This window comes from Anolis sagrei, chromosome 1, assembly GCF_037176765.1.
Source record: "Anolis sagrei isolate rAnoSag1 chromosome 1, rAnoSag1.mat, whole genome shotgun sequence".
NCBI classification, from domain to species: domain Eukaryota; kingdom Metazoa; phylum Chordata; class Lepidosauria; order Squamata; family Dactyloidae; genus Anolis; species Anolis sagrei.
In genome coordinates this window covers 157,485,315-157,497,591 of record NC_090021.1, presented here as the reverse complement: position 1 = coordinate 157,497,591, position 12,277 = coordinate 157,485,315, and the positions used below count along the sequence as shown (strand labels likewise).

General features: G+C 43.8%; 1 protein-coding gene across 4 annotated transcripts in view; it reads left to right on the top strand.

The window, feature by feature from the left end:
- The window catches only part of LOC132761986 (uncharacterized), a 33,962-nt gene extending 25,940 nt beyond the window's left edge, over positions 1–8,022 (top strand). For 3 of the 4 annotated variants that reach the window (XR_010910114.1, XR_010910115.1, XR_010910116.1), the window contains one exon: positions 1,112–1,849. The gene's annotated coding sequence lies outside the window, so the exon portion shown is untranslated. Of the gene's footprint in view, positions 1–1,111; positions 1,850–7,714 lie in introns of those variants that run through there. The other variant, XR_010910113.1, reaches the window with a different exon arrangement.
- Positions 8,023–12,277: the final 4,255 nt, after the last annotated feature.

Here is a 12,277-nt window from a genome sequence, read left to right as displayed (position 1 = left end):
GATTCGGGGGGAGGGGGTCTGAGTGAGAGAGGATCTACCCTAGCAAACCTTTTGTATTGTTACCCCAAAACCCCCATGCATATAGGATATATTGAGTATGGTAATCAGATCATGATATGAATAAACATAACAGTCTAAATAATGCACCAGTAAGGCCTTCTCATGGACCACCATGAGAATTTCGGGGGGGGGGGGTGTGAAGCTCCTCAAGCCCCCCCCCCCACCCCACCCCACCCGGCTACATGCCTGACGAGAGGGTTTCAGAGGGATTGTCAAAGAGCATCAGAAAACACTTATTTCTTAGGAACCCCTTTGGCAGAAAAGGCCAAAGATCTCTCCACCTGTCCTTCTCTTCCTTTTTGGAAAAAGATGGCAAATACTCCCACCAAAACCCCTGTCCTGCTGTGATTGGCTGGCCTCTCAGCTGGACTCTCAATCAAGGGGAGAGCCATTTCTGAGACTCCATCACAGTGGGAAAAACTTTGGAAATAAGTCCAAGGCATGAGGAAAAGATCAATAATATGCAGGAAGTCAGAGGGGAGAGCAGGCATTTGTATGTTAACTATAAATCCCAGCAACTACAACTCCCAAATTACAAAATCAACCCCCCCCCCCCAATCCCACCAGTATTCAAATTTCAGCGTATCAGATATTTTTGCCAAATTTGGACCAGATCCATCATTGTTTGGGTTCACAGTACTCTCTGGATGTAAGTGAAATACATCTCCCCTAACCCTAACCCAATTCCTCCCAAATCCCTCCAGTATTTTCTATTGGTCTCGGCTCCCTTTTGGCCTCCACCCAGATGACAGAGCAGGATCCTCACTTGCCATACATGACGTCATGTTTCCTTCTTGCCATACATGACGTCATGGGTTCCAGATGGGAACTTGTGCTCTTTCATGCATGAGATTCCTTGGTCAGGAGGTCAGATGGGAGGGTGATTGGCAGCCCATCAGAAGGAGGAGACGTCAGTTAGTGGGCGACAATTGGTCAGGTGAAGCCGGCAAAACAGAGCAGGGACACGGAGCCAGGAGGAATGAGTGCATGAATGGCAGTGTCTGTGAAATGACATTAAAATGGGATGGCTGCCTTTTATTCGCTTTCGAAGGACCGTCGCAGGACTGCCACCATCTCACACACCATCACAGTGGGAGAAGCTTTGGAAGTAAGTCCAAGGAATGAGGAAAAGTTCAAAATATGCAGGATGTCAGTCAACAACTAAAATACAAGCTGGAAGACCAGCTAATATTGAAGTTCAAGCTCTGGGGTAGAGGAGGAAAACCGGGAACAACCCCTTAGAAGCCATTGTGTCCTGGTGCAGTGAAATATGTCCGGACATCTCAATATCACAGGACAACATTGGGAGAAATGGAAAGGTTGCACCTCCTGATTTCCCAAGAACTCTGTAAAAGACTGAATTTTAAGATTTGCAAGATTCTCAGTGAAAATACAAATCCACCGAATTTTGGCTAAAAATCAAAACCAGACTCACAGGGGGGAAAGCTTTTGAGATCTACCAGGATTTGGTTCCTTTCCCATTGAAAAAGAAAATGGAAGCTGAAACACACTCAAATCTGTTGCATAGCAGGAGGGATCTTATTTTTCTATCCCACTGCTGCCACCAATTAATACGTAGAGCACTCAAAACTCCTGTTTGTGTCACTTTAATTTGTGTTTCTCATTACCACAAATCTGTCTTCGGCTCCACTAGATCTTCAGCTTCTTCTCTTTCATATAGAAAATCTTCCTTTTAATAAGTAGCCATAACCACTCAGTATTTAAACTGAACAGAAACGTTTATTTGGAGATTTCTCAAGTTCACATATGCTTGGGGGTAGGCCCATAGCCAGGATTTCGATTCGGGGGGGGGGGGGGGCTGAATTTTTTTCAGGGGGGGTTTCGGGGGGGTGAGTTTCGGGGGGGGGGGTTGAGTCTGAGTGAAAGAGGGTCTAGCCTAGCAAACCTTTTGTATCATTACCCCAGTACCCCCATGCATATGGGATATATTGAGTATGGTGATCAGATCATGATATGAATAAACATAACAGTTTAAATAATGCACCAGTAAGGCCTTTTCGCGAACCACCATGAGAATTTCGGGGGGTGGGGCTCAAGCCCCTCAAGCCCCCCCCCCCCCCAGCTACATGCCTGCTTGGGGGCAGGCCCATAGCCAGGATTTCGATTCGGGGGGGGGGGCTGAGTTTGGTTCGGGGGGGGGGCTGAGTCTGAGTGAAAGAGTGTCTACCCTAAGCCAACCTTTTGTATCATTACCCCAATACCCCCATGCATATGGGATATATTGAGCATGGTGGTCAGATCATGATATGAATAAACATAACAGTTTAAATAATGCACCAGTAAGGCCTTTTCGCGAACCACCATGAGAATTTTTTTTGGGGGGGGGGGTGTCTGAAGCCCCTTGCTCCCCCCCCCCCCCCCCCGGCTACATGCCTGCTTGTGGGTTACATATTATCTTCTCACGATCGCTATACTTAACTCTCTTGGTTCTGGGTTGTTGTAGGTCTCTTGGTTCTTCTTAAACATGACTGTTGCTATTAAAACCTTTAACATCAGGCCAGGCCCGTAGCCGTGATTTTGATTCGGGGAGAGCTGAGTTTGATTTGGGGGGGGGGGGGGCTGAGAGTCTGAATGAAAGAGGGTCTACCCTAGCAAACCTTTTGTATCATTACCCCAATACCCCCATGCATATGGGATATATTGAGCATGGTGGTCAGATCATGATATGAATAAACATAACAGTTTAAATAATGCACCAGTAAGGCCTTTTTGCAAACCACCATGAGAATTTCGGGGGGGGGGGGGAGGGCTGAAGCTGAGTTTGATTTGGGGGGGGGGGGGGTTGAGAGTCTGAATGAAAGAGGGTCGACCCTAGCAAACCTTTTGTATCATTACCCCAATATATTGAGCATGGTGATCAGATCATGATATGAATAAACATAACAGTTTAAATAATTTACCAGTAAGGTCTTCTCACAGACCACCATGAGAATTGGGGGGGGGGGGTCTGAAGCACCTCAACTCCCCCCCCCCCTCGGCTACATGCCTGCATCAGGTTATCTTCTCTTGTAGGGGCAAAGAAACCAAAATATTTCCCAAAAAGGCAGAAGCCCCCTTTCTAATGGGGAGGGCAAGGATGGACACCACGAAAGTTGAACCTTTTAAACTGCAAAAAACTATTTATTGCATGGCCATAGCAATAATGACAAACAAGCATACAGGGATGCAATCAAAGGGTTTGTGTCCTGCCCCCCCCCCCCCCCACTTTGTGTGTATATATGCAAAGATACAGAATGGGGGACAATGCCTGGTTCGAGAGCAGTACGTGTGAAAAAGATCTTGGAGTCCTCATGGACAACAGGTTAAACATGAGCCAGGAATGTGATGTGGCGGCAAAAAAAAAAAAACCAATGGGATTTTGGCCTGCATCAATAGGAGCATAGTGTCTAGGTCCAAGGAAGTCATGCTCCCCATGCTCTATTCCGCTTTGGTTAGACGACACCTGGAATATTGTGTCCAATTCTGGGCACCACAATTGAAGAGAGATGTTGACAAGCTGGAATGTGTCCAGAGGAGGGCGATTAAAATGATCAAGGGTCTGGAGAACAAGCCCTATGAGGAGCAGCTGAAGGAGCTGGGAATGTTTAGCCTGAAGAAGAGAAGGCTGAGAGGAGATATGATAGCCATGTATAAATATGTGAGAGGAAACCACAGGGAGGAGGGCGCAAGCTTGTTTTCTGCTTCCCTGGAGACGAGGATGCGAAACAATGGCTTTAAACTACAAGAGAGGAGATTCCATCTGAACATAAGGAAGAACTTCCTGACTGTGAGAGCCGTTCAGCAGTGGAACTCTCTGCCCTGGAGTGTGGTGGAGGCTCCTTCTTAGGAAGCTTCTAAACAGAGGCTGAATGGCCATCTGTCAGGGGTGCTTTGAATGCAATATTCCTGCTTCTTGGCAGGGGGTTGGACTGGATGGCCCATGAGGTCTCTTCCAACTCTTTGATTCTATGATTCTATGTCTCTGCCTTGGTCCTTTCACTATTGGCTGCTACTTCCCAGTGGATGTCAGGTGGTTCAGTACCGGCTAAGCAGTGTAATTTGTGGGGACAAGGGACAGGGCCTTCTCGGTGGTGGCCCCGCGACTCTGGAACTCTCTCCCACCGGAGGTCAGAACCGCCCCATCTATCCTGACATTCAGGAAATGCGTGAAGACGTGGTTGTGGAGACAGGCTTTCGATGAATGAGACAACACCCTAGGATTTTGGATGGAAGATGATGTATATTTGATTTTAATACGACGACTGACAACCGTAGTTTTAAATATATTTGTTATTTTAAATGCGTTACTGTAATTGTGAACTATGATATTTTACTGATTGTATGTGTTTTTATGGTTGGAAACCGGGCTAAGTCCCTCAAAGAGGTGAGAAGGTCGGTATACAAAACTTTGAAATAATAAATAAATAATAATAATAATTTCTCCAGTTGTGTAGGGCACAGACACCCTGTGATAATGTGGCATGTCTCATTAAGAGCCACATCCACTGTTTTAGTGTGGTGAGATGTGTTCCACACTGGGTATGTGTACTCAGCAGCAGAGTAGCATAGCGCAAGGGCAGATGTCTTCACAGTGTCTGGTTGTGATCCCCAGGTTGTTCCAGTCAGCTTTCGTATGATATTGTTTCTAGCGCCCACTTTTTGCTTGATGTTCAGGCAGTGCTTCTTGTAGGTCAGAGCATGGTCCAGAGTGACTCCCAAGTATTTAGGTGTGCTGCAATGCTCCAGTGGGATTCCTTCCCAGGTAATCCTCAAAGCTCGGGATGCTTGTCTGTTCTTAAGGTGAAAGGCGCATGTCTGTGTTTTGGATGGATTAGGGATCAGTTGGTTTTCCCTGTAATAGGCAGTAAGGGCACCTAGAGCTTCGGAGAGCTTCTGTTCAACCATCTCAAAGCTCCCTGCTTGAGCGGTGATGGCACGATCATCAGCATAGATGAAACTCTCTGTCCCTTCTGGCAGTGGCTGGTCAATTGTGTAAATGTTGAACATGGATGGAGCAAGCACGCTTCTGACTACTTGTCAGAGGCTTAAACTACTTGGTCTAGCTCCACCGATCTAGGACCAACCATCCTTTGGGTTCATCCAGCCACCAACTGACAACTTTTCAAACGGTGTTCCTTCTTTCAGTGGCAGTTGGCTCCGCCCCTTTCTCTTCTGCCTGGAGGCTATGTTGCCATGGCAACGCCCTGCACCCATTAGCTAGCCAACACTTATATCCCATTATTGATAAACATATCTAAAACTTACATATAAATTAGGAATTTCGTATGAAGTAAAAGTATGAAGTAAAATCTAGCCGGGGTGCGAGAAGACGGGGATTCCCAGTTGTTTTATTGTGACTTCAGTATTAAATCTATATAAATAAAAATGTAATGTTCGTTTGTGGTATTCACAGAACTCAAAAACCACTGGACGAATTGACACCAAATTTGGACACAAGACACCTAACAACCCAATGTATGTCCTTCGCTCAAAAAACATTGATTTTGTCACTTGGGAGATGTAGTTGCTGGGATTTATAGTTCACCTACAATCAAAGAGCATTCTGAACTGGATGAAGTGACACTAAAATTGGACACAATATATCTGTCAGGCCAACGAGTGATTATCACTCATAAAACACTGAAAAACACAGCAGAAAACACTTAAAAAACCAAAAAAAGCCCCCAAAATTTACATTACAACTCATGTGCAAAGCCACAGCAACGTGTGGCAGGGGACGGCTAGTCTATATAAATAAAAATGTAATGTTCGTTTGTGGGATTAACAGAACTCAAAAACCACTGGATGAATCGACACGAAATTTGGACACAATATACCTGTCAAGCCAACAAGTGATTATCACTCATAAAACACTGAAAAACACAGCAGAAAACACTTAAAAAACCAAAAAAAAACCCCAAAATTTACAACTCATGTGCAAAGCCACATATACACACACAAAACACATATATACACAGACTGGGCCACAGCAATGTGTGGCAGGGGACGGCTAGTCTATATAAATAAAAATGTAATGTTCGTTTGTGGGATTAACAGAACTCAAAAACCACTGGATGAATTGACACGAAATTTGGACACAATATACCTGTCAAGCCAACGAGTGATTATCACTCATAAAACACTGAAAAACACAACAGAAGACACTTAAAAAACAAAAAAAACCCCAAAATTTACATTACAACTCATGTGCAAAGCCACATATACACACACAAAACACATATATACAGACTGGGCCACAGCAACGTGTGGCAGGGGATGGCTACTCTATATAAATAAAAATGTAATGTTCATTTGTGGGATTAACTTAAAAAACAGTGGGCCAATTGACATCAAATTTGGACATGATACACCTAACAACCCAATGTATGTTCTTCACTCAAAAATTTTTGATTTTTGTCATTTGGGAGATGTAGTTACTGGGATGTATAGTTCACGTACAGTCAAAGAGCATTCTGAACTCCACCAACGATGGAATTGAACCAAACTTGGCACACAGGACTCCCATGACCAACAGAAAATACTGGAAGGGTTTGGTGGGCATTGACTTTGAATTTGGGAGTTGTAGTTCACCTACATCCAGAAAGCACTGTGGATTCAAACAATGATGGACCTGGACCAAAGTTGGCACAAGCACTCAATATGCCCAAATATGAACACAGATGGAGTTTGGGGGAAATAGACCTTGACATTTGGGAGTTGTAGTCACTGGGATTTATAGTTCACCTACAATCAAAGAGCATTCTGAACCCCACGAACGACAGAATCAGGGCAAGCTTCCCACACAGAACCCCCATGACCAACAGAAAATACTTAAGGCCATCCAGTCCAACTCCCTTCACCAGGGCAAGAAAAGGTAATCAAAGCCTTCCTGACAAAGAGCCATCCAGCCAGCCATAGAGATAGATAGACTGATATGATTCACACACACATAGATATAGTATCATAGATTTGAAAGGGACCCTTAAAGAAGGACAATGATATGTTGCATATTCCAGAGGAGGCAAACCAGACACTCTCCACATCAACACTGACAAAGAAACAGAAAGAAATACTGCTTACCCACAAGCAGAAAGAAATTACATATATTAGAAACCAACACTTTCTCATTACTTTATTTTCCAGATCATGAGACTGGGCCACAGCAACACATGGCAGGGTATAGCTAGTCTGAAGTCATGTATAAATATGTGAGAAGAAGCCACAGGGAGGAGGGAGCAAGCTTGTTTTCTGCTTCCCTGGAGACTAGGATGGGAAACAATGGTTTCAAACTACAAGAAAGGAGATTCCATCTGAACATGAGGAAGAACTTCCTGACTGTGAGAGCCGTTCAGCAGTGGAACTCTCTGCCCCGGAGTGTGGTGGAGGCTGCTTCTTTGGAAGCTTTTAAACAGAGGCTGGATGCCCGTCTGTCAGGGGTGATTTGAATGGATTATTCCTGCTTCTTGGCAGGGGGTTGGACTGGATGGCCCATGAGGTCTCTTCCAACTCTTTGATTCTATGATACAATGATACTATGTAAAGTAGCTACTTAGGTTACATAGGATTCTTTTAGTAATACTATATGATCATACTGTATTTACTCAGGTCCAATGAGCAAAGTTATTGGCTAAACATGAGATTTCTTTCCTACTAGAAAGGCAGTGTCTACAAAATGACAAAGTAAGTCTGGACATCTCATTATCACAGGACGACACTGGTACAGATGGAAGAGTTGTAAAGCCATTTAGCTCCTCATCTACCAAGAGCTTTGTTAAAGATTGAACCAAACTGTCAGAACTTGAAGAAGAAAATGGAGTGGAAGCCAATGACAAGAGCATTTAGAGAAGCAGGATCTGGATACCGATTGAGCTTTCCCTTAAAGATTGTGGGACAGATAAGCTGGAAAAAAATCTTCCAAGATATCCGAAACTGTGGATAATAATAAACTATATTTTGACTGTACTTGAATCAGAATCATGCCATAGAATAACACTGTAGGAAGCAGAGAGGCCCACACACATTTCCAAGAGGGAATCTTTTTTGGAGAATGGGTAAATGAAACTGTGGTTATCAAATCTACGGATAAAGGGGGTCATACTTTACAACAAAGACTGGACTACCCTATATCACTGCGGTGGGACAGTGGGTTAAACCCCTGTGCCAGCAAGACTGAAGACCGACAGGTCACAGGTTCGAATAATAATAATAATAATAATAATAACAACACTTTATTTATATCCTGCTACCATCTCCCCAGGGGACTCGGTGCGGCTTACATGAGGCCGAGCCCAAATACAACAATTTATTTATTTATTTATTTATTTATTTATTTACAGCTTTTATATTCCGCCCTTCTCACCCCGCAGGGGACTCAGGGCGGATTACAGTGTACACATATATGGCAAACATTCAATGCCAATTTTTGACATATAAACATATACAGACATACACAGAGGCTATTTAACTTTTTCTGGCCGCCAGGGGAGCTGTTGCTTTCATCGTCCATCTGCGACACAGATGAAGCACTTCCGCATTCCCCGCCTGCTTCCCCGCTGGAATGCTTTGCTGGAGTCTTCTTTATGTCCTCATAAATCAGTTAATTTAGCCTCCCCACACTTTTTTAAGGTGGTACCTAATTTTCCTACTTGACAGATGCAACTGTCTTTTGGGTTGCAAAGGTCGACAACAGGCTACACACAATTGGTTGGAAACCCACTCCAACCCGGGCTGGCTTCGAACTCATGCCTTTTTGGTCAGAGTGATCTTAATGCAGCTGCGCCACCATCCCGGTGCACCCACAATCCCAGTGGGTGCACAATACAAGCAATAATAACAACAACAGTACAAGCAAATAAAAGAAAAGAAAACATAAACAATTAAATATATAACATTATTAATAAGACAACACACAATAAAAATCAGTGGGGAGGCCAAATGTAAAATTAAAATTGGAAGTAATGCTGGGACATGGACGAAAAAGTGCTATGGGATCATTATTCTGGGAAGGCACACTGGAACAACGAATCCGGGGAGAGCGCGGATGGGCTCCCTCTATCAGCTCCAGCTCCTCATGCGGAGGACATGAGAGAAGCCTCCCACAAGGATGATAAAACATCAAAACATCCAGGCATCCCCTGGGCAACGTCCTTGCAGACAGCCAATTCTCTCACACCAGAAGCGACTTGCAGTTTCTCAAGTCGCTCCTGACATGACAAAAAAAAAAAACCCAACAACAAATTATTAAGTTTAGATCAATACATGTGCTTCCTCCCAGATGTGGATCTCATGCAGCCATAATTGCTCAGTTACACTCAACATTTCTCCATTTTAGCATTCTGTACTCTTTGTGTCACTTCTAGCACCTTCTGTGACTTTGTAACAGGATAGGAATCTTTCTACCAGACATCAGTAGATGCCGGATACTTCAAATGGAGAAAGGTTTGGCTCAAAACAGTGGGGCTTTTCATAAATGGTTGAACTATAATTTCAGAGGACCTGTAGCATGATGAGCGTAGTTAAAAAGGCGGACTTTCCCCATTTCAAATAGAGACATACAGAGGCTGAAAATCTCTGTATGACTGATTTTTTGATAATGTCATATGGTCAAAAAGAAAGAAGGGACAGTCCCGAGGTAGCAGTTAGGATAGGGAAGAAAATAGACAATTTCAACAGAAAGGACAAAACCATGAAAATGAACAAAATCTGGCTACCAGTATTAAAAAACTCTAAAATTAGAACAGCACAACAACAGAGAGGAAACAAACAAGGACATCTAATCACCTCTCAACAAAAGATTCCCCCAGGCACTGCCAGGCAATCAAATGCTAATCAAGGTGGTCAGTTGAAACATTCACACCTAGCTCCAGCAGACAAGAGTCCTTTGTCTCACCCTGGTCATTCCACAGATATATAAACCCTTTTTCCTAGTTCCAACAGACCTCACTATTTCTGAGGATGCTTGCCATAGATGCAGGCGAAACGTCAGGAGAAATGCCTCTAGAACATGGCCATATAGCCCAAAAAAACCTACAACAACCCAATTCCACTTCTGTTTCATTTTCCCACCAGAAATGGCATTAGGTTGCCTGGAATAGTCAGAATATGCCTCAAACTTCTTGTAGCTTAATGGAAGACACCCAGCAGTCCTGTTAAATTACTTTACTTAATCATCCATCATGTAACTAATAAATCAATTACATTTAATTACATTTACACTTGCCAAAACCTCCATTTAGATGCCAAGGAAATAATGAATGGTTTTATAATTCTTTCCATGCATCAAAATATGGAAGACATATTCTTAATTCATTCAAAGCCATAATTTCTCAGTAGGCAATGATTATTAGGAACAATTGACAAGTGATACAGTTGGCTCTCAGTATCCAGTGAGTTTGGTTATAGGATTCCTTGTGGATACCAACATCCATGGATGCTCAAGTCCCATTATATAAAATGTCATAGTTAAATAGTGTCCCCTTATACAAAGCGGCAAATTCAAGATGTTCTTTTGGAGATATTATTCTATGGAATCTGTGGGCCAAGTGGGTTAAATGTACATTTACTTGGGATGGCGAAACGAAAACAGATCTCTAACATCCTTAGGCCCGTCGCAAACTAGGTTTCTGCTGGAGAAATCCTTGCTAGCAAGTCCCTGACGTCACGAGACTCCGCCTCTCTCCCCGCCCCTTTCTCTGCCCCTTTCTCCATGCGAGCGTGGTTTTTCCTTTGCTAGGGCAGCATTGCCCGCATTTTCTCTCAGTTGGCTGAATTCAACTGAGAGAAAATGCGGGCAATGCTGCCCTAGCAAAGGAAAAACCACGCTCGCAAAGAGAAAGGGGCGGAGAAAGGGGCGGGGAGAGAGGCGCAGGCTCATGACGTCAGGGACTTGCTAGCAAGGATTTCTCCAGCAGAAACCTAGTTTGCGACGGGCCTTAAACTCATCCAGCGACCAACTCTCCCTTTTTTAAACCAACCTTCTTTGGTGACAGTTGGCTCCGCCCCAGTGACAGTTGGCTCCGCCCCAGTGACAGTTGGCTCCGCCCCTTTTCTTCTGCCTGGAGGCTATGTTGCTATGGCAACGCCTGGGACTTCTGGCCATCTCTCAGCTAATATTAATAAATATATTAAAAACTTACACTTTAATTGGACATTTCTTTACAGAACGCAATACTAAGCATACTTGATATACAAAAGGAGTCTATGTTACCAGTTTCCCCCAGTATGATCATGTCTACAAAGCCTTTCAAATGCTATGGAGAGTCCACAACATGTACATTTGGATTTGCAGCAGAAGCACTGCATCTAGCCATTAATCCAGCTCAAGAGAAAATGGAATTTATTTCAGAGCTTTCTGGAAGACCTAGAGAAATCTTCATGTTTTGGAGCTGTCGACACCTGGGACAGGCTGGATCCAGCTTGATCCACTATTCATACATCAATAGATATCACTATGATCACTGCAACCCCAGATTAGGACCCTTAATGGCCAGCACTTTTGTTTTGTCACAATTCAGTTTCAACTTGTTTTTCTTCGTCCAGCCCAATACCTCCTCCAGGTCCTCATTTTGAAGAGACACGCTATCTTTAGTAGAGGCTGTTTTTGAATGCATGGAGAAATATATTTGGTATCATCAGCATACTGATAGCACCCCACCCCATGCCTCTGGATGATCAGTGCTGAGTGTGTCGGTCCAGAAACCAATTGGGATAGGTCCATATTTGTCATGGATATCACAAACTTCCTCTCGAGCGACATCTGACAAACTGTGGCATGTTGAAGTCACCAACAATCCCTCTGAGACCTGTGAGGAGTCTGTGAGGCAGCGGGGTGGCTGGTACACTCACAGAATAAAACTCAGTATTTCCGTGACTTCCAGACAAAGGTACACACACTACATGTCCTTCAACTCTCTAGAAGATCATCAGATCAGGTTAAGATGCTCCTTATAGGCAACCTCTATCTCATCCTCTGTCCACTTTCCCTCACCTGCTCACTTACACAGGAGCCAACTGGGAGGGCCTGGGCCCAGGTTGAACTACAATCATGCCCAGCCAGGTTTTAGTGAAGTATGCTATGTCAGACCCTTAATTTTTAAGGAGATCATAGATGATATGTGTCTGCTTTCGAACAGACTTGAGCATCATGTTTTTTAGGGGCTCCTAGAATGGATCCCTTTTGGATTAGAGCAAGGCTTTGCAAAAGGTGTATCAGGATACA